The following is a 19,862-nucleotide window of genomic DNA, read 5'->3' on the forward strand; positions in this document are numbered from 1 at the left end:
TAAATATATGGGTAACAATAAAATGGGCATTTTATGTACAACGCACTCTACATCAAACCTTATTTGAGGAGTTGTAGGGAAAAAGTACCAATCTGATTTATCCAAGGTCTTCATATTGAATTAGGTTTTCTTTTAAACCCTATGGAAAATACACTTATATGCACTTATTAAATTGTTAAAAAAAACAAAAGTGGCACAATAAAATGATTTCAAGTAATTTTGGTGGTTACACTTTAAAAAAGAGCTACATGTATTACTTGATATATTCTATTTCCTTGTGCCTTTATTTCTAAATATGTCTGTTCAATGCTAAATGCAATGGTCAAAACAATCATTTGCTTTATTTCTATATGTTTAATTTCCTAGATCGAATGGACATATTAACTTTGTTCTCTAAAACTGTTATTTAATTATGACAGAGGCTAGCCACGTTGAGGTTAATTTACAAACATTTACAGCTGTGGTTGTGTGTGAACATGTATATAATTTTATACAGATAGTAAAGTATTTCCTCATCTGATCTTTTCAAAGGGACATAAGATCCTGGTCATCATTTGGCAGCTGTCTTTTTCTTGGGATTTTTACTATAAATCTATGTATGATTTTTAATTATAATTTTACCACTCAATGAACCTCATGATGGCAACATTTTAGCATCCATCCACCATGGCAGATGGCAAACTAATGAGGCCATTCTACTTGCATACTGATCTCTTCCCCACATAACACTATTTTGATCCACAGGGAGGTCAAGGAGCAAGTTTTATTTATCTTCTTTTTTTCATTTGGCCCTTTAAAAGCATAAGCCTGATTATTAGAAAATGCACATTTTACACCTCTTTATTATACTCATTAAAGTTTATTTCATAAATATGACTAATATGACTTTAAAAAGAAAACACTGTCAGTACCCAAATTTGTTTTAGCAACTTGAAGTTTTACATGTAGTGTTGACTTACCAATAGTTTCACAACATTAAGCAGTCTTCTGAAAGCAACAGAAAATAAATCATTTGCAAACTGTGTAATACATATGCATATTTCATATAGAGATACTTTAAACATATTTAAATATGTAATTTTTGATAGTGGCTTATTTAAAATATATCTTATTAATAACTTTTAAGTGCCTAATCTTTTCACAGGCTTGTGTAAGCTGTCGTGTTTTAAAGACCAAGTCATTGGAACTCATTTTAGTCTGAAGATAGTGTAAAATTTATCTCCACAGTCATTGAATATTCTCAGAGGCAAAATCATCATTAACTGAAATGAGTGCATGTGAGGAGGGGCCTTATCTAGCTTGTCCATCACTATCCTTTACAATTCTTAGCACAGACTAGCTGTTCATTACAAATGAAATAAAGCAATCTCCTTAATATTCACCTTATCTTGATACTTTCCCATCCTTTTCAAATGTTGGTCAAAGAACTAATTTCATACAGAGACGAGTCATAAAAAGAGTACAAAATTAGCTTGAAGGTTTTTTTACAAGTATTAAATGAACACACTTAAAATCAGAATTAGAGATTTTAGATATTTTTAAATAACATAAAATAAAAATAACATTTTATCAAATAATGGTCTGATCTCATAAGAGAATAAAATATGTTGATTCAGTTTTTGCTATTCATATCAATATTCTACTCTGCTTTTTAAAATCATATATAATGCCAGGAATATAAACTATTTCTATGTATTCTTTTGAATTTTTAAAAAAATAATTACTATTTTTTAAAAATTTTACTTATTTTTTTCTTAGACAGAGGGGAAGGGAAAGAGAAAGAGGGTAAGAAACATCAATCTGTGGGTGCCTCTCACCTGTCCCTTACTGGGGACCTGGCCCACAACCCAGGCCTGTGCCCCAACTGGGAATTGAACTGGCGACCCTCTGGTTTGCAGGCTGGTGCTCAGTGCACTGAGTCACACCAGCCAGGGCCTAGTTCTATTTATTTATTCACTTAAAATCTTTCACAATGTTTTAAACATTTATTTGATGTTCATGTCTGTTTATTTTCTTGTTCTTTCCTGTTTACATTTGAGCTTTGTAAAATAGTTTTCTAATTTATCAGCTTCTTTGCTTGGATGAGTCCAAGCACACATTACTTTGCAGAAACTGTGCTCCCTAAATTCACTAGGGGCCTTATCAGTCACCGTTAAACAGTAGAGGACACTGAACTTTTCCTAATTGACCTCTGTGGTGGATATTATGACTGTTTCTCCAATATCACTTCCCATATTTCAAGTTTGTGTGGAGTATGTTCCCATGCTCAGCTGCTGAAAGTACAGTCATGTAATTAAACAAAGCTCATTTTTCTCACTCTGTACTCAGACCTGGCCAATTGTTTCATGGCATCCTGCTTGCAAAATGGTTTGTTTCACAAAGTAACCCAATTCATAAAGTTGTATTTATGGAGAGATTTACTGGGTACTCCTAGGGAAAAGTTACCTCACTCTGTAGAGAGAATCAGATCTCACATTTCTTCTAGATGTGGTTATTTGGAGATAAGCATCTGGAAGTGCTCCAACCATGAGGCGCCATCATTCAAACAAACAAACAAATGAAACAGCAGAGAGAAGAGTAAAAGAAGGGCTGGAGCAAAGCAACAGTAAGCCCGGAGAAAAGAATGGCATGCCATTATTTGGGTAAATGATTAAGAGGAGACAAATGGGCATAGATTTGTTGAACAGTGTTTAAAACAATACTGAAAAATAACTTGTGCCTTTATACCTTATAGCTTAATCAAAGCAATTTTCAATCCTCTTTCAATTTGTTTTTTCTCTTACCCCCCAAATAACTGATCTCTTACTCCTGATAGATAACTCCATATTGCATAAAACCCTGTGTAATTGCATTTGTCATTGACCTAGTTATTACAAGTTCCTTTCTTCTCTTAGAATCTGAACTTTTAGGATAAAGGCCATGGCTTACTCATTTGTGTACACCCACCTTGTGCAACCTAATTAACATGCAGTCACTATTTGCTGGAGGAACTAATGAATAAAACACCAAATAAATTGGTAGATGCTCTCATTAAAATAGGTTTCAGCCCTTAGAAAACATATAGTTCCATTTAGATTATTCATATATATTAACCATCCATATGTTTTCCAACTCATTTGAAAAATGATGTGGCCTGGCTCAGTCTATAAATATTATTTATGATTGATACAACTTCCTTGTGCTATACTTTAAAGAAACTCCTAGATAATTTTTTCATAAAAAGTATATTGCTGCTTGTCAGTTATTTTTACTTATATAGTAATATCAATATTATTAAAAGTAAGAAAATCTTTTTCTCTATATGAAAGCAAACAAAATAAAATAATAATACTGAAAAATTTTATAATTTTAATATGTTATTTCCCAGATTCCAAAGTCCATGGTCCTCTTGAAAACTAAGAAAGTAACTACTTTTAATATTTTTGAATACCTTAGTAGAACTTTTATTAAACAGTAATAAGTGCACATAACATGTAATTTATTTTTTAATGCAATTTTATCAATTAAGTATGTTGGTACCAGATAGAAAAGAGATAGAAAGAGATATTGAAGGAGAGAGGGAAAGAGAAAGAGGCATAGATAAACAAATTAATAATAAATTGTTAAATATAGTAATAAACAAATCCAACTTAAAGTGGGTGAAACAAAATCAACAAAATGGTTGTTAGCTGGAAAGAATGGAATCACTAATTTTTAAAAAATATTTTTCAATAATTAGATTTCTAGTACTTAAATTATAGATTTAGATAATTTTTTACTAGTCCAGATATGCAAATTGTCAAAATCACTACAAAAAATAAAAGTAAATATCAATATATAATCTGCTAACAGAGATAAAGCAGCAGTGGAAATCAGGTACAACAAAAGGAACACTCATGTTGTCGGTCATCTTTTGGAACTGAGTATTTATTCTGTTCACTTCCAGTTCTGAAGTAGTTATTTCTGGACATTCTCCATATCAACAGGAAGACAATTGCCATAAGAATATATTTCTTATTTTTCTCTAAGTGATCATGAAAGGAACTCAGGTGACCTAATGTAATTCAAAGAAAGCTTAAAATTTATTTTATGTTATTGTATTTTGTTATCTTATTATTTATTTTATTTTATTGACTTTAAATTGAATTTGCTGGGGATGAAGTTGGTTATTAAAATAATAAAGGTTTCAGGTATACGATTGTAGAGAGTCCTGGCTAGTCTCCCAGGACACTGCATTACTTTGTTCAGTTCAACACAGTCCAAAATTGGCCCTCAGTTTAAATACTCAGAAACTTGCTTTACCAGCAACTGGCTCTGGAATGAGAATCCATCTGTAAGGGATGGCTTCATGTTAGCTAACTCACAGGGAGGTGGTATATTCCCCTTCTACACTTTACAGTGAGAAATATGGCTAACATCAGAACCAGAAGACTGTCCTATAACTATGTTTGCCTTTCCTCTAGAAACTCTCAGAGAAATCAAAATACACCTAATATGTAAGCACATTTACACATAAGGCATTATATGTTTTACCTACATTATCTAATTTAACTTTCCCAGTAAATCTATGAGAAAACTATTCTTGGTAACCTCATTTCACCACTGAGGAAACTAAAAATCTGAGAGATTACATGATTCCCAGTGAAATAGCCTAAAAATGGGAGGTGCCAGAATTTGAATTCAAGTGATCAGGTTCAGGAATTGGTGCTTTTTATGCATTATGCTAAAGCACTTTTCTTGAAAGAAAGCCTGACTTCACTGTTTTATTTTTACCTGCCTAATCTAGCTTGATACTGATTTCTCAATATAAGAGATGTACATGTTTGGAGCCAGAAGGGTCTAATCTCTGGATCCTTAGACAATTATTCAGTAAGAAGTCCAAACATGAGTGATTATGATTCTCCATTTTCTAAATTTTCATAACATATATATGGATTTTAGATTTTTAAGTATAGATATATAGATATGTTAAATAAAATTATATTTTAATTCTAATTTTAAATACTTAGGCAATTTCTGGGGATTTTGTATATCTTTGATTTAGTGCACTCTTGTTTTATATTTTAACTCTCAGAGAATTCTACTAATTAGAAATTATTACGAGAAAAAAGCTTTGTGGATTTCTCCTGGTACTGCTATGTTTAGATTTCTTCAACTGTTTGTGTTTTGCAAGGGAAGATGGGAAGTCATTTTTTACTCTTTATCTGCATTAAGGAAATAGGGAGATGCATAGGAGGGCATTTATGTCTTGTCTGTTTTTTTTCCTTTTCCATATTCTACACTGTTTGTTAAACCAAAATGATAAACAACTAGGTTCAGCCTTATCCATTATTATAACCTCTAAGGGATATTCTGCTTGAGGTCTTCTAATCTTGCAATTAACAAAGAAACATTTAACCTTGTCTGATATTGTATGTAGTTGCCCAACATTCTAATTTAAAATATGATCTCTGAGGATTGGCACACCCACCTCTCGCATGTCCCCCAACACAGAGGGTCCCTTACTGCTCCTGGGACCTTACTGCATGTTGAGAGAGTTTTAAGGTAAAATAGTGAATCTATATTGACTCATGCTTTCACAAATAACATCTCATTATCCTTTCCCTTTACTCTAAACAGGAGGTATTATTTTTAAATTAAGGGCTGAACAACTAAAGTATAGAGAAATTAAAGGATTTAAATAATAAACATATGGTTTATAAACAAAGGCTTTAAAACTATTAAGTATCTTCTAACTTGATATTAATTTAGACTTCCAGTTTGACATTAGAGATTTAAAGTCCAGAAATTATATTCAACTTACAACTATAAAAACTGAGTTTTGGTTATATTGTGATTGACTCAAAGCCATAAACTTCTCAAGTGAAGAATCAGGAATTAAAAACAATGTTTTCCAGTCCTGGCCAGTGTGGATCAGTTGGTTGGAACATCATCCTGTAACTGAAAGGTTGTGGGTTCAATTCCAGATCAGGGCACATACCTAGGTTGTGAATTTGATCCCCAGGCCTGTCCATATAGGAGGCACCCAATTGATGCTTCCCTCTCATCTCAATGTTTCTCTCTTACAGGTCCTCTCTCTCTTCCTCCCTTCTTAAAAGCAGTAAAAAAAATGTCCTTGGGTGAGGATAAAAAAAAAATCTGATTTCCCCTTTTCATTACCTCAAGATCACACATCTGTTCAATGGAATAGAAAGAAATACACTTGTCAGAAAAACAAACAAAAAAACCTCTGAAATTTGCAATTCTGATACCTAGATTATCTCTTTATTCAGTTTTATCATATTATTTATTTTGAAATTATGAAAAAGTTTCTTAAACTAATTTTATACTTGATACAGAAATTTGCTCCAAGTCTACAAATACAAGTCTATCATGACAAAATATGCAAATCTGAGAGGAATATTACTAATATAATTTACATGTATCCTTGAAGGTTAAGGGAGCATATTCTACTATTAATGTGATCTATCAACTTCAAAAAGTATCTACAAGGAAGATAAAATCTACCTTTGGAAAGTGAAGGTCCTCAGTCTGTTGTTCCCGCATTCTCAGTGTTTGGTGACTGCAGTGGAAAGGATTAACAGAGCTTGTCTAAAGTGCTGAATTAGAGTTGAAAAGCCTTAAGAAATAACACACTTACAGTACATTTTTGATATGATAAAAAGTCAGTAATGTGTTCTGGTCTTAAAAATCACAGATGCTTTTTCAAAGAAACAATGAACTCGCAATGTCAAAATTAGGTATTCCTTAGCTTCAACTGCCATAATGTGTTACCTTATAGATGCCATTTTAAAGTAATAGTATTCATTTTTTAATTAGCTGTTTGATAAAATAGACCGAGCCCCTTCACTATCACATAAATCAATAGAAAAAGCACTATATCAGCGATACATTGAAGATCAAGCTGTGTATATAATAATGAAATTAGATTCTATTCCTTAAACTGATTGCAACCCTTCTTTCATCTACCACAAAGTGAGAAACAGAAGTGCTGTTTACAGTCATAGACTTAGAATATACTTCTGGTTTTATGTAGAAGAAAAAAAAATATATATATGATAATGAATAAATTTATTTGAGCTTACGGAAAGAGATTCTTCAAGTCAATTTTCATTGCTCTAAACTTTTATGTTTATATGCATGGTATTTAGGGGACTTAAAATATATCTACTCAGCATAAGAGCTTTTTATGAATATAATTAAATACACAGTAATCTATTCATTATCTTAATTATTTGCATGGAATGTAAATATAGTCTGAAGCAGTTCAATCTATGTATCTTTGGAAAAGTCATGCTGAGAATCAACATTAAACAAGTATTTGCTTTCAATTAGAAATGTGTGACTTTCTCAGAGTCAATCATTTGAAAAGATAATTTGCACACTAATTATAAATTGTAAAGTCATCTTTCAGTTATATTGTTTCTTGGTTCTATTTTTATGTTAATATTAACTTTTCATCTCTAGATGGTGCTCTAAGTACCTGCATTGCAGCTAATCATTTTAACACCAGCGTAAAAGGCAAAAGAGACAAAAGCTTAAAAAGAAAGTGATCTAAAACCAAGTAAATCAATTTAGAAAAATCTTGGAACTTTTGGGGTAGGCCAAAACAAGCATATGTTGTCAGGAATTAAGCCCATGACAAGGATGTTTGACTGCTCTCTCTCCTTATTAGGATTAGGAAAACAAAATTTGAATAAAAAATATTTTAAATCTAGTTACCAAATTCATAATTGATATTTTCCCAACCAATTTATGTTTCTTTTATTGACATGTATGCATAACAGCATTAAGCACTTGGTAGAAAGTATAACTATAGCCAAATAAACTATTTAACCACAAATCAATTTATTAAACTCCATTATGATATTTGGGGACTAAAAGCATATTTAAATGAATAGATGAAAATAGTTAATTAAGGTTTCAACTATTACTAATTGACAAACTGTAGCTTGAAATCTAGACCCAGCCTGTTGTCTGTGTGTGTGTGTTCCATGAGCTAGAAATGGTTTTTACATGCTTAATATTTGTGTATGTCAAAAAGTAATATTTTAAGATAGATGGAAATTACAAGAAATTTAAAATTCAATGTCTGTAAATAGATTTTTATTAGAACACTGACGTGCAAATCATTTAAGGATTGTCTACAACTTTTTTCATACTATAACACTGTGACAGAGACCAAGCAACTTGCAAAGCCTAAAATGTTTACTATTTGTCCTTTAAAAAAAGTTGGCTCAATTATGTACTAAACAAAAGCAGCAAAATGTTGCATGATCTATTTAGATGGTAACATTGTTATTGGGAAGACAGCCAAATTAATCAGATAAACGGAGCTGTAACATTGCAACCTCAGTTTAAATAACAGTCAAACCAATAGAAATTATTTCATAATTTTAAAGTTTAGTGTTTTAGAGACTCCCTCATTAAAGGAAATTCTGAATTTTATATCAACACAGAAACAAAATACAATACTCAAAGACTAAAAATTCAGCTTCGTTATTCTGTCTCATGTAGCCAGGACAACTTCAATAAAAATTTGACAGAATTTAAGTGAATTTAAGTAAGTCATGAATTTGCTATCTGGACTGCATATTAATCTGTAGTTCTTCTCAGTGTGACACTTGCATATAAATAAGAATTTTGGTCTTCCTAAATATGTTACTTTTCATCAACTGTTCTAACAAAGTATTTTTTAAAGAATTACAGGGACATTCTTGTCTCTACTCTGCATTATTGTGCTCTCTTTTTACAAAAGTTAATGAATTTTAGGAGAGGCTCAGACATTAGAAACACTAAGATTTATTCCTAGGTATTTTATTCTTTTTGAAGCAATTGTGAATGGGATTGTTTTCTTAATTTCCCTTTCTGATCATTCATTACTGGTGTATAAAAATGCAACTGATTTCTGGATAGTAATTTTGTATCTTGCTGCTTTGTTGAATTCATTTATCTGTTCTAGTTATTTCTGGTGGAATCTTTAGGGTTCTTTAAGTACAGTATCATGTCAACTGCAAATAAGGACAGTTTTACTTCTTCCTTTCCAGTTTGGATGTCTTTCATTTCTCCTTCTTGTCTGATTGCTGTGGCTAGGACTTCCAGTACTATGTTGAATAAGAGAGATGAAAGTGAACATCCCTCCTTTGTTCCACATCTTAGGGGGAAAGTTTGTACTTGTGCTGATTGACTATGATGCTGTCATTGTCATACATGGCCTTTGTTATGTTTAGGTATGTTCACTCTATTTCCACTTTGGTGATAGTTCTTATTTGATTTTATCAAATGTTTTTCCTGCAACTATTGATATGATCACGTGATTTTATCCTTATTTTTGTTTATGAGGTGTATCATGTCTATTGATTTGCGAATGTTGAACCAACTTTGCATTCCCAGAATAAATCTCACTTGATCATGGTGTATGATCTTTTAGACATATTGCTGTATTCTATTTGGCAATACTTTGTTGAGGATTTTAGCATCTATGTTCATCAGGGATATTGGCCTATAATTTTCTTTTTTTGTAGTGTCTTTACTTTATCTGGCTAGTAGACAAATGAACAGTTGCTCAGGGTCACTAATCATCAAAAAATGCAAATTAAAACCACAATAAGATATCACCTCACACCAGTCAGAATGGCTAGCATCAATAAATCGACAAACAAGTGTTAGCAAGAATATGGAGAAAGGGGTACCCATTTGCACTCTTGTTGGGATACAGACTGGTGTAGCCACTGTGGAAAACAATATGGAGACACCTTAAAAAATAAAAAAATAAATCTGCCTTTTGACCCAGAAATTCCACCTCTCGGACTATAAATGAAGAAACCCAAAACACTATTTTAAAAAAATGTAAGTATGCCTATATTGATGGGAGCATTATTTATAATCTCCAAAATATGGAAGCATCCGTAACTAGATGAATAGATAAAACAACAATGGGACATTTACACAATGGAACATTACATGGACATAAAAAAGAAGAAAATTTTACCCTTTGCTACAGTATGAATGGACCAGAAGAACATTATGCTAAGTGAAATATGCCATTCAGAGGAAGATAAATGCCATTATTTCACTCATATGTGAAATATAATGAAAAAGTCAAGTTAACAAGCAAAATAGAGACAAGCTAATAGATGGAGAGCAGGATGACAGCTATTGGGGGTAAGGGAGTGGATGGAGTAAGCAAAAGAGAGAAAGGACTCATGGACATGGACATCTGTGGGTTGTGGAGTGGGGTATAATGGGAATAAATGGTATTGGAAAAAATGCATTAAAAAGCTTTAAACAATTAATATGAAAAGAAAAGAAACACTAACAAGAAAACATAACCTTAGAAAAAGGTAATTGATCCCCAATCAATTCTTGTAAAATAAGGTCTGTGTAGTACAGTGAATGGTGAAGCAATTATAGAAATAACAGACACAATATATTTGCTATTGTTTCTATTCTATACTCCATTTTGTAAAGAAATATTATTATATAGAGGTTGGAATTGTCTAAATTATAGAAGCACAAATTGAAAATTATCATAGTAGGAATTAAACCATTGATAACACTTTTATTTGTGCATCTCTTCACCATATAGTTTTATCTCTGAGACAGATTTTGAAAGGTACATCTACTACCATTTTTTGGTAGTATTCTACCAAGAAGGAATTCTACCATGGTAGAACTCTACTAGGATTGGTAATTTTACTTCTATTACTAGAAAGCTTTATATTATAGTAGTATATAGAAATATTTACAATGAATAGAAATTATAGGCTCAGCCCATTTCTGGATAATATGAATAACCAGATGTAAGGCTTCTTCTGCTCAAGATATTTCATTTGGCTGAATGGCCAATTTAGGTTGACTCCCATCAATGTGGTGGACTGGGTAGTAATTAATTGGCAATGAACATGGCTCCTATCACAAACAATATGAACCATGAACTGATTTGATGAGTGAGTACAGAAATGGCCACAAATCTGAACAATATGCTATCAAGCAGAAATGTATTGTCCCTCTATGTAAGCATTCTGTTAATCTATTCTCATAAAAAAATGTCCTGGAATTTGTCGATGCAGTTTTTCATGCACTTTTTACTTAGGAGTTCTAACTCAACCCCTTAACATTATGAAAAAGAAAGTTCAATATCTTTTCCTTATAACAGCATTTTTAGTAGTTGAAACTAAGATATCACATTTTCTTGATTTTTCTCTTTCCTGGAATAAAAACCTCAATTTCCAGGTCAATTTTATTATGACGTGATTTCTTTAACCATTCTCATTATCTGCTCTGCAAGTTCGAGTTTGTCTGTGTCTCTTTTAGTATGCCGTACTTAGGAATTAAAGTATAGGAGTTATCAACATCTTACTTTAGATTCGATAATTATATTAATAGCGTACAGTTGGCAGCTACATTACAATGTGTCTACACACTTAACATAGCACCTACCCAAACCATGTTTTGCATGTGCTTCAGTTAAATATTAATTTCCCATCTCCATTCCTCAATATTTTAACTATATAAACAACTATATTAAGAAAGTGACAGGACCTGCCATAGAATACAGTGCAGACATTTTTTTAATTCTTTGCCGAGGATATGTTCATTAATCTTGAGGGAGAGGAGAGAGTGAAGGAGAGAGACAGACAGACAGAGACACTGATAGGAGAGAGAAACATTGATCAGGTTGCCTCCCATACATGTTCCAACAGGAGGTGGAACCTGCAACTTAGATTTGTGTCTTGACCAGGAATGGAACTGGCTACCTTTTGATTTATGGGATCATTCTTCAACCAACTGAGTCACACTGGCCAGGGCTGTTTCAGACATTTTATTTATTCCTCCTACATGAATCTATATATTTTTGTGTGCGTAATGCACTGGGCAAAAGCCATACTGAAAGCATTGTGTAATTTACCAGTATATAATAGCTCCAACCCATCTTGTAACTACTGTGTTCATTGAAGGTGCGAAATCCTGTTAAAAAATACACACAAAAGATGAAATTGAACCCTTATCTATACCATTCATAAAACAATCTCAAATGTATCAAAGACTTGCATGCAATACCTGAAACTATAAAACTACTAGAAACAACATAAGGAAAAAGCTTCATAAATTAGCTTGTTAATGATTTTTAGATATGACAGTGAATTCACAGGCAACAAAAACATATACAGACAAGAGAGGTTTGTCTAACAGAACATTTTCGTGCAGTGGAAATAATCAACAGAGTGAAAAGGCAACCTACAGAACAAGAGAAAATATTTTTGGAACATATATATGATAGAGGGATAATATTTAAAATATGCAGAAGCTTCTACAATTCAACAACAACAAATAAAAAACACGTTACATAGCCTGATTTAAAAATCTGCAAATAAGTTGAAAAGACATACAAATGGCCAATGCTTATGATCAACATCACTAACCATCAAGGAAATACAAATCAAAACAGCAATGAGATAGTGCCTCACATCTGTTAGGATGACCACTGTTAAAAACAAGCAAAACAGGAAGTAACAAGTGTTGGTAAGGATGTGGAGATATTGGGACCCTGGTGCACTGTTAATGAGAATGTAAAAAAGTTTAGCTGCTACCAGCAACATTATGGAACTTCCTCAAAAAATTTAAAGTAGAACTACCATAGAATCCAGAAACCCCACATCTGGATAGTTATCCAAAATAACTTAAAACAAGATCTCAAAGAGATATTTGCACTCTCATATTTATTGCAGCATTAGTCACAATAGCCAAAAAGGTGAAACAACCTAAGTGATCATCAACAGATAGATGGTTAAAGAAAATGAGGTATATGCATACAATAGAATATCATTTACCCTTTAAAAAGAAGAAAAACTTGTTATACATTACAGCATGGATGAAGATTAAAGACATTATGGTATGTGAAATAAGCCAATCACAAAAGGACAAATACCGCATGATTTCCCCTCTATGAAGTATCTAACATAGGTAAACTCATAGAAACAGAGAGTAAAATAGTGGTTTGCCAAGGCTTGGGGAAAGTTGGGAATGAGAACTAATGTTCTATGGATATAGAGTTTCATTTACCCAATATGAAAAATTTCTGGAGATCTACTTGCAATAATATATATGTAGTTAAGAATACTTTAGTGTACACTTAAAAATGTCAAAGCATATAAATGTCACATTGTATGTTTTTAAAATAAATATGTGTACCCGAAAGCCCAGTTGGAGAAACTAAAAAAAGAAGAGATTTTACTTCAAAATTAAAAAAAAAATAAATCCTAATCAAAAAAGTCAATGAAACTATGCCCAATAAGTTTTACTAAATTTGTATACAAATGATTTGATGCAATATGTTGTTTATTTTAATAAACCATCTTAGAGTGTGTAATGGTCCAAATGATATAGATAAGATAATAGGGAAATAGGCTTTGGTTTTAACTTGTCAATTTGTTGTCTGGGAACCTGTGAACAAATTATTTAACTTTTAGCTTTCTTCTGTCAAGTAAGTGAGAACAGCACTGTCTTATTTGTCATTTTCCAGAGAGCCATGTTTTTCTACACTCCCACTGAGGTGTCCAACCTGTGGCTAGTGGACCACATGTAGCCTGGGATGGATGTGAATGTGGCCCAACACAAAATCGTAAATTTACTTAAAACATGATGAATTTGCTTTGTGAATACATGTTTCTATGTGTTTAATGTGTGACCCAAGACAACTTGTGGTGCAGAGATGCCAAAAGGTTGGACACCCCTGCGAGTCTAAAATTTCTCATTTCACTATCCTTTCTGCCTGAAGCGTGCTTAAAACATATAATCTTATCCTTGAAGTTCCCCCACAATAGTTGTTTCATGTGCCCTCTGTGACACACACAAGCATACTGATTTATCATGCTGTTTTCAAAGATAGGTGAATTCTGAGTAGAAGAAAGAGGAAAATGGAAAGACGTTGATATAGTGGCTTTCTGTAACTCATAGAGGAGTCTGTTTGTCTTGCATGGGAAGCCAAATGGACAATGAGAGGCATCACTAGGAAAGCCTTTTGAGAAGTTTTCATTGTATTAAAAATAAGTACTCCTTGGCCAGGTATTTCAGTTGGTTAGAGCATTGTCCAAATACGCCGAGGTTGCAGGTTTGACCCCTGGCCAGGGCACATACAAGAATCAACCAATGAGTGCATAAATGAGTGGGACAACAAATGAATGTCTCTCTCTCTCTCTCTCAAATCAATGAATACAAATTTAATTAATGACTACTTCAATTGTTTTCACTAACATCATTTCAAATCACTGTCATTTTTAATAAGAAATTACTTAAAAATGCTATTTCCAGAAGATCTTTCAGGTGTCTTCAAAGTGCTTCTGTTTTCACATAAGTAAACAGGAGATGTGGGATTTTTTAAAGATTTTATTTATTTATTTTTAGAGAGGGAAGGAGGGAGATAGAGAGAGAGAAACATCAATGTGCGGTTGCTAGGGGTTATGGCCTGCAACCCAGGCATGTACCCTGGCTGGGAATCGAACCTGTGACACTTTGGTTTGCAGCCCATGCTCAATCCACTGAGCTACACCAGCCAGGGCTGAGATGTGGTTTTTTATAGTTTAGGTCTGTAGGGTAAACTTGTATAAAATTTTATACTGCTGTTCTACTCACAAACTTTCCTAGTAGTTATCATTTGCATAAAATTTATATCATATATCCTAAGAATGCTTAGCCCCAAGTCAACCAGAAGCTGGATGCAGAATTATAAGATAAACAACAGAATTCCTTAGTCTTGACTGGCTTTTAAATGTGACTTTAGCATCCCATTTTAGTGGTCACTTCACGTACCTCAAGTATAAACACATATGGCATATGAATTGTAGAGTTATGATTAAATAAATGACAATCTTGCTTTTTTATTTTATTTTATTTTGAGTTTTAAAGTATTTTATGATTTTTGGGTGTCAGCTATACAGTTCTGGCAAAGAGAAAAAATTCTGTACTCATTATCAACAGGCTGGGCTCTGGACCTAGATCAGCTGATCATTAGCTAAACGATTTTAATAAAAATTCCCGTTAACTTTATTTTGAATGAAGAACTTATTTCCCTCCTTGATAATCTATAACTCGGTTTCCTTACCTGCAAAACAAGTTGGTTGAATTAAATCATTCCAAAAGTTTCCTAAGATTTTACCTGGGAGCATTATGCACTTTACTCAGTGTTCTCCAAAGGTTAGTTTCAATTTGGTCACTTTACTTAAGATTAAATATCAAAATGTAAACAGGACAAATACAAATATTATATCCATTCAAATATTATAACAAAAGCTGAAGGCTAAGAGCAAAAGCCTTTTCTGTAATATAAAGGAAGATATGTTTGTTTTTTATTTCAATAAATGTTATGGAAAACCTTTTAAATCTTATGCTTTTAATTGAAAATTAACTCTTTTTCTCTGATGGATATTAGCAGTTATTTAATTTAAAAATTTGGCTTGAATACCATTTCTTTAATTGGTGTAGCACCAATAGTGCATGCTATAAAATGCACTTCCTTAAATATTATTCCACGGGATCCACACAACTACACAAGCAAGTGTGAAGGGAGACAGAAGGAGGCCAACGGAGCTCATTGGAACTGAGAAGTGTGTGCTGGTTCAGTGCCGGACACCGGCTCATTACCTATCAGAAAACCACAAGTATGGCAGTCAGGATACTTGACTTGCAGAAATCAAATAATTACAAGAGTTTGCTTTGATTGGAGTTTGGTATTCAGACCTATTATTGTGTTTCTCCCCTAAAAAATATTGGGACTCAGATACACATATAATTCTATTTTTATTTCTGTGGCCCAAATAATTAGAAATTAATTTTAAACAAGAAGAAAATACATTATTTATCAATAGCTACTGTGCCAAGGTCTTATTTTAAACAATTTATCATATAGGAACAAACAGCAAAAATCTACTTTCACTTAAAACTTTAAAATGTCATTTTAAACAAGGTGATAGGGATCTATCAAATGTAAAACAGTTACCTAAATTAAGTCTTAAAATGTAATTACTGATGCGTTTCAGAACAGACCCTGATTCATTTGCTAAACACACTAGCTTCCCCAATTATTATTCTGACTAAAATATATATATACATGTATTGTACATAGAAGCATGACCAAAAATACAAAATACTGTCAGGGATTATGTTTTTCATCCCAAATAGGAGCAGTATCTCCAGTGGTTTTGATTGGCATTTTGAAATGTGCTGGTGAATAAAACAGAAAGAAAATGGCATGACTCACATTCAAATGCCCACACAGAGATAATAATAGAAGCAATGTTTTATGGGTCATTGAGGAAGGCAATCCCATCTGAATGTTTGTTCCTGAGGATGCTAAGAGTGGAGTGAATATTCTTCTGCATCATAAAACCTAGGCTAGAGGAAGAATTGATGAATGATGATTGATTGAATACAAAAAAAAGCTGAGCAACAAAGAGTAGAAGACAGAGGGAAAAAATAAATACAGAAATTATTCAAGAATCCTTAGTATTGTAATAAATTCAAAGTGCCCAGAATCCTGAACTTAATCTGTGAGTACATCTGTGATTGTGTTCCCTCCTGTGCCCTAGGTTTTAAAAGGATAATGAAACTATAGTGACGGTAGACAAATGTTAAGGGAGATAACGGTTTTGTTTTTGTTTTTGCCAGGACTAGTAAAAGTGCTTCCTCCTAAACTTTGTAAAACAGATGGTTGTCTGCTGCAGGATAAAAGATTAGCATTGAAGGAAATTCCTCAGCCTTGCTCAGAAGACACAGTCTGTGCTGACAAGCAGTCATCAGAAACAAAATGACCCCTTTGAAGCAATGTTTGCAAGAAAGCTTGAGTTTGAGAGCGGTAAATAAGAGCATTGTGTTACTTACTATTCTCCCTCCCACCCCATGTGATCCACTTCTTATCCTCCTTTCTTATCAGTAATAAACCGAATTTACTTATAAATCCTTCTATATCTCACAGATCACCTGAAAAAAATGAAGTTTTAAAGAAATTTTTCACATACAGAGTGCAGAAAGGATAAGCCAATATGTGTGCATTATAGTTATATATAAAAGTCATCTGATGGTTAACATTATTTTTGCTAAGAAGTGAAGGAGGAATAGTGTATAGCATAAGTTTGAGGTTAGTAAATATGGTTTGTACATCACTAGGAGAAAAAGGGTCATGTGTAGTTAGCACAAAAATCATTTGAAGCATAGGGAGGATTTTGCTAGATAACTCTTTTTTCATCAATAAGCACATGCACACACAAACATATATAAGCATGATTTTATGGGATAAGTTAGTTCAATGGGATTTTACATTTTTATCGCTATTTTTAAATTTTTTATATTTTATTGTATTTTTTTCTATTACCATTTACCTCCCTTATACTCTCTTCCAATCCTACCCCTTCCCCTCCTCCTGCAATCACCACACTGTTGTCCATGTTCATGAGTCCTTTCTCTTTTTTGCTCAATCCCTCTGCCCCTTACCCACAGCACCCCTAGAGCTATCAGCCTACTCTCTACCTATGAGTCTGCCTCTGTTTTTCTTGTTAGAGAAGTTTGTTCATTTATATTTTACATGTGAGTGAAACTATGGTATTTGTCTTTCTCTGACTGGCTTATTTCACTTAGCTTGATGTTCTCCAGGTAGACCCATGATGTCACAAAAGATAAATTGTTTTATTAAATAAATTTTATTGTTATTTTATTACAGTTGTCCCAATTTCCACCCCCTTTGCCCTCCTCTGGCCATCCCATCCCCTTGTCCCACAGTTAATTCCCACACTGTTGTCCAAGTCTATGGGTCACAGGCTGGGAACATGGAACAGACAGCAAGTGACTGGAGGGGAGGAGGAAGGCAGATAATGGTGGAAAGAAGGGGAAGAGACAAGACAAAAAGCATGCATAAAAGGTAAGTTTTTTAAAAAACAGAATAGTATTTCCTTGTGTACATGTGCCAAACTTTTTTATACACTCATCTATGGATGGGCACTTGGGCTGCTTCCAAATCTTGGCGATTGTTAGTAACACTTCAGTGAACACAGGGGTGCATATATTCTTTGAATCAGTTTTAGATTTCTTTGAGTATATTCCCAGAAGTGGAATTGTGGGGTGATAAGGCAGCTCCATTTTTAATTTTTGGAGGTAATTCCATACTTCTTCCACAGGGCTACAGTAATCTGCCTTTCCAACAACAGTGTAGAAGTATCCCCATTTTCTACATGCATGCAAGCTTCATTGTTTGTTGACTTATTGATGACAGTCATTCTAACCAGTAGGAGGTGACATCTCATTGTAGTTTTAATTTCAATTTTTCTCATGGTTAGTGATGTTAGATGTCTTTTCATATGTCTATTGGTCATCTGTATGCCTTCTTTGAAGAAGTGCCTATTCAGGTCCCTTGCCCATTTTTAATTGAATCATTTATTTTTTTGGTGTTGAATTTTATAAGTTCTTCATAAATTTTGGATATTAACCCCTTATCAGATATCAACAAATGTATTCTCCCACTCAGTGTCTTTTTATTTTGTTGATGGTTTTCTTTTGCTGTGCAAAAATATTTTAGTTTGATATAGTCCCATTTGTTTACTTTTTTCTTTTGCTTCCTTGCCTAAGATATATCAGAAAAAATATTGCTATGAACTATATGAGAAAAAAGTGCCCAAGGTTTTACTGCCTATGTTTTCTTTGAAGATTTTTTATGGTTTTAGGTCTAACAGTTAAGTATTTAATTCAAAATTCATTTTCATTTCAAAATTCAAAATTCATTTTGAATTTTTTCTTGTGTGTGGCTTAAGAGGTGATCCAGTTTCATTTTTCTGCATGTGTCAGTCCAATTCTCCAACACCATTTACTGAATAAACTATCTTTAGCCCTTGCATGTGGTTGCTTCCTCTATCAAATATTGATTACAAAGGTGTGGGTTTGTTTCTGTACATTCTGTTCTGTTCCATTGATCTATGTGTCTGTTTTTATGTTAGTACCATGCTGTTTTGATTAGTATGTCCTTATAGTCTAGTATGATATTAGGTAGCATGATTCATTCAACTTTGTTCTTCTTTCTCAAGGTCGTTGTTGGGGCCTTTTGTGGTGCCCTTTAAACGTTTGAAATATTTGTTCTGGTTCTGTAGAATATGTCATTGATATCTTGATAGAAATTACATTGAATCTATAGATTGCTATGGGCAGTATGGATATTTTAATGAGGTTAATTCTGCTTATCCATAAACATGGTATGTGCTTCTACTTATTTTCATTGTCTCCAATTTCTTTCTTCAATGTCTTATAATTTTCCAAGTACGGGTCTTTTAAATCCTTGATTAAATTTATTCCTAGGTATTGTATTCTTTTTGAAGCAATTGTGAATATAATTGTTTTCTTAATCATCCTGTCTTCTTCCAATTCTTAAGGGGAGCACTTATAGTTTTTGCCCATTGACTACGATGTGACAGTGAGTTTGTCATATATGGCCTTAATTATGTTAAAATATATCCCCTTTATTCCCATTTTGCTGAGAGTTTTTATTATAAATGGGCTGGATTTTATCAAATGCTTTTTCTGTATCTATTGATATGATTATGTGGTTTTTATTCTTTTTATGTGGTCTTTCCCAGTTATTGATTTGCTCACCCAACCTTGCAACCCTGGAATAAATACCAGTATATTCTGGTATATAATCTTTTTGATGAATTGCTGTATTTGGGTTGCTAATATTTGTAGCAGATTTGAGCATCAATGTTCATTAGGCATATTGACCTATAATTTCCATTTTGTAGTGTCTTTATCTGGTTTTGGAATTAAGATAATGCTAGCCTTGTGAAATCAGTTTGGGAACCTTCCCTCCTCTTGAATTTTATGAGAAAGTTTGAGAAGAAGAGATGTTA

Source organism: Phyllostomus hastatus, unplaced genomic scaffold, assembly GCF_019186645.2.
Source record: "Phyllostomus hastatus isolate PE091 unplaced genomic scaffold, TTU_PhHast_1.1 phas_contig_29, whole genome shotgun sequence".
Classification (NCBI taxonomy): domain Eukaryota; kingdom Metazoa; phylum Chordata; class Mammalia; order Chiroptera; family Phyllostomidae; genus Phyllostomus; species Phyllostomus hastatus.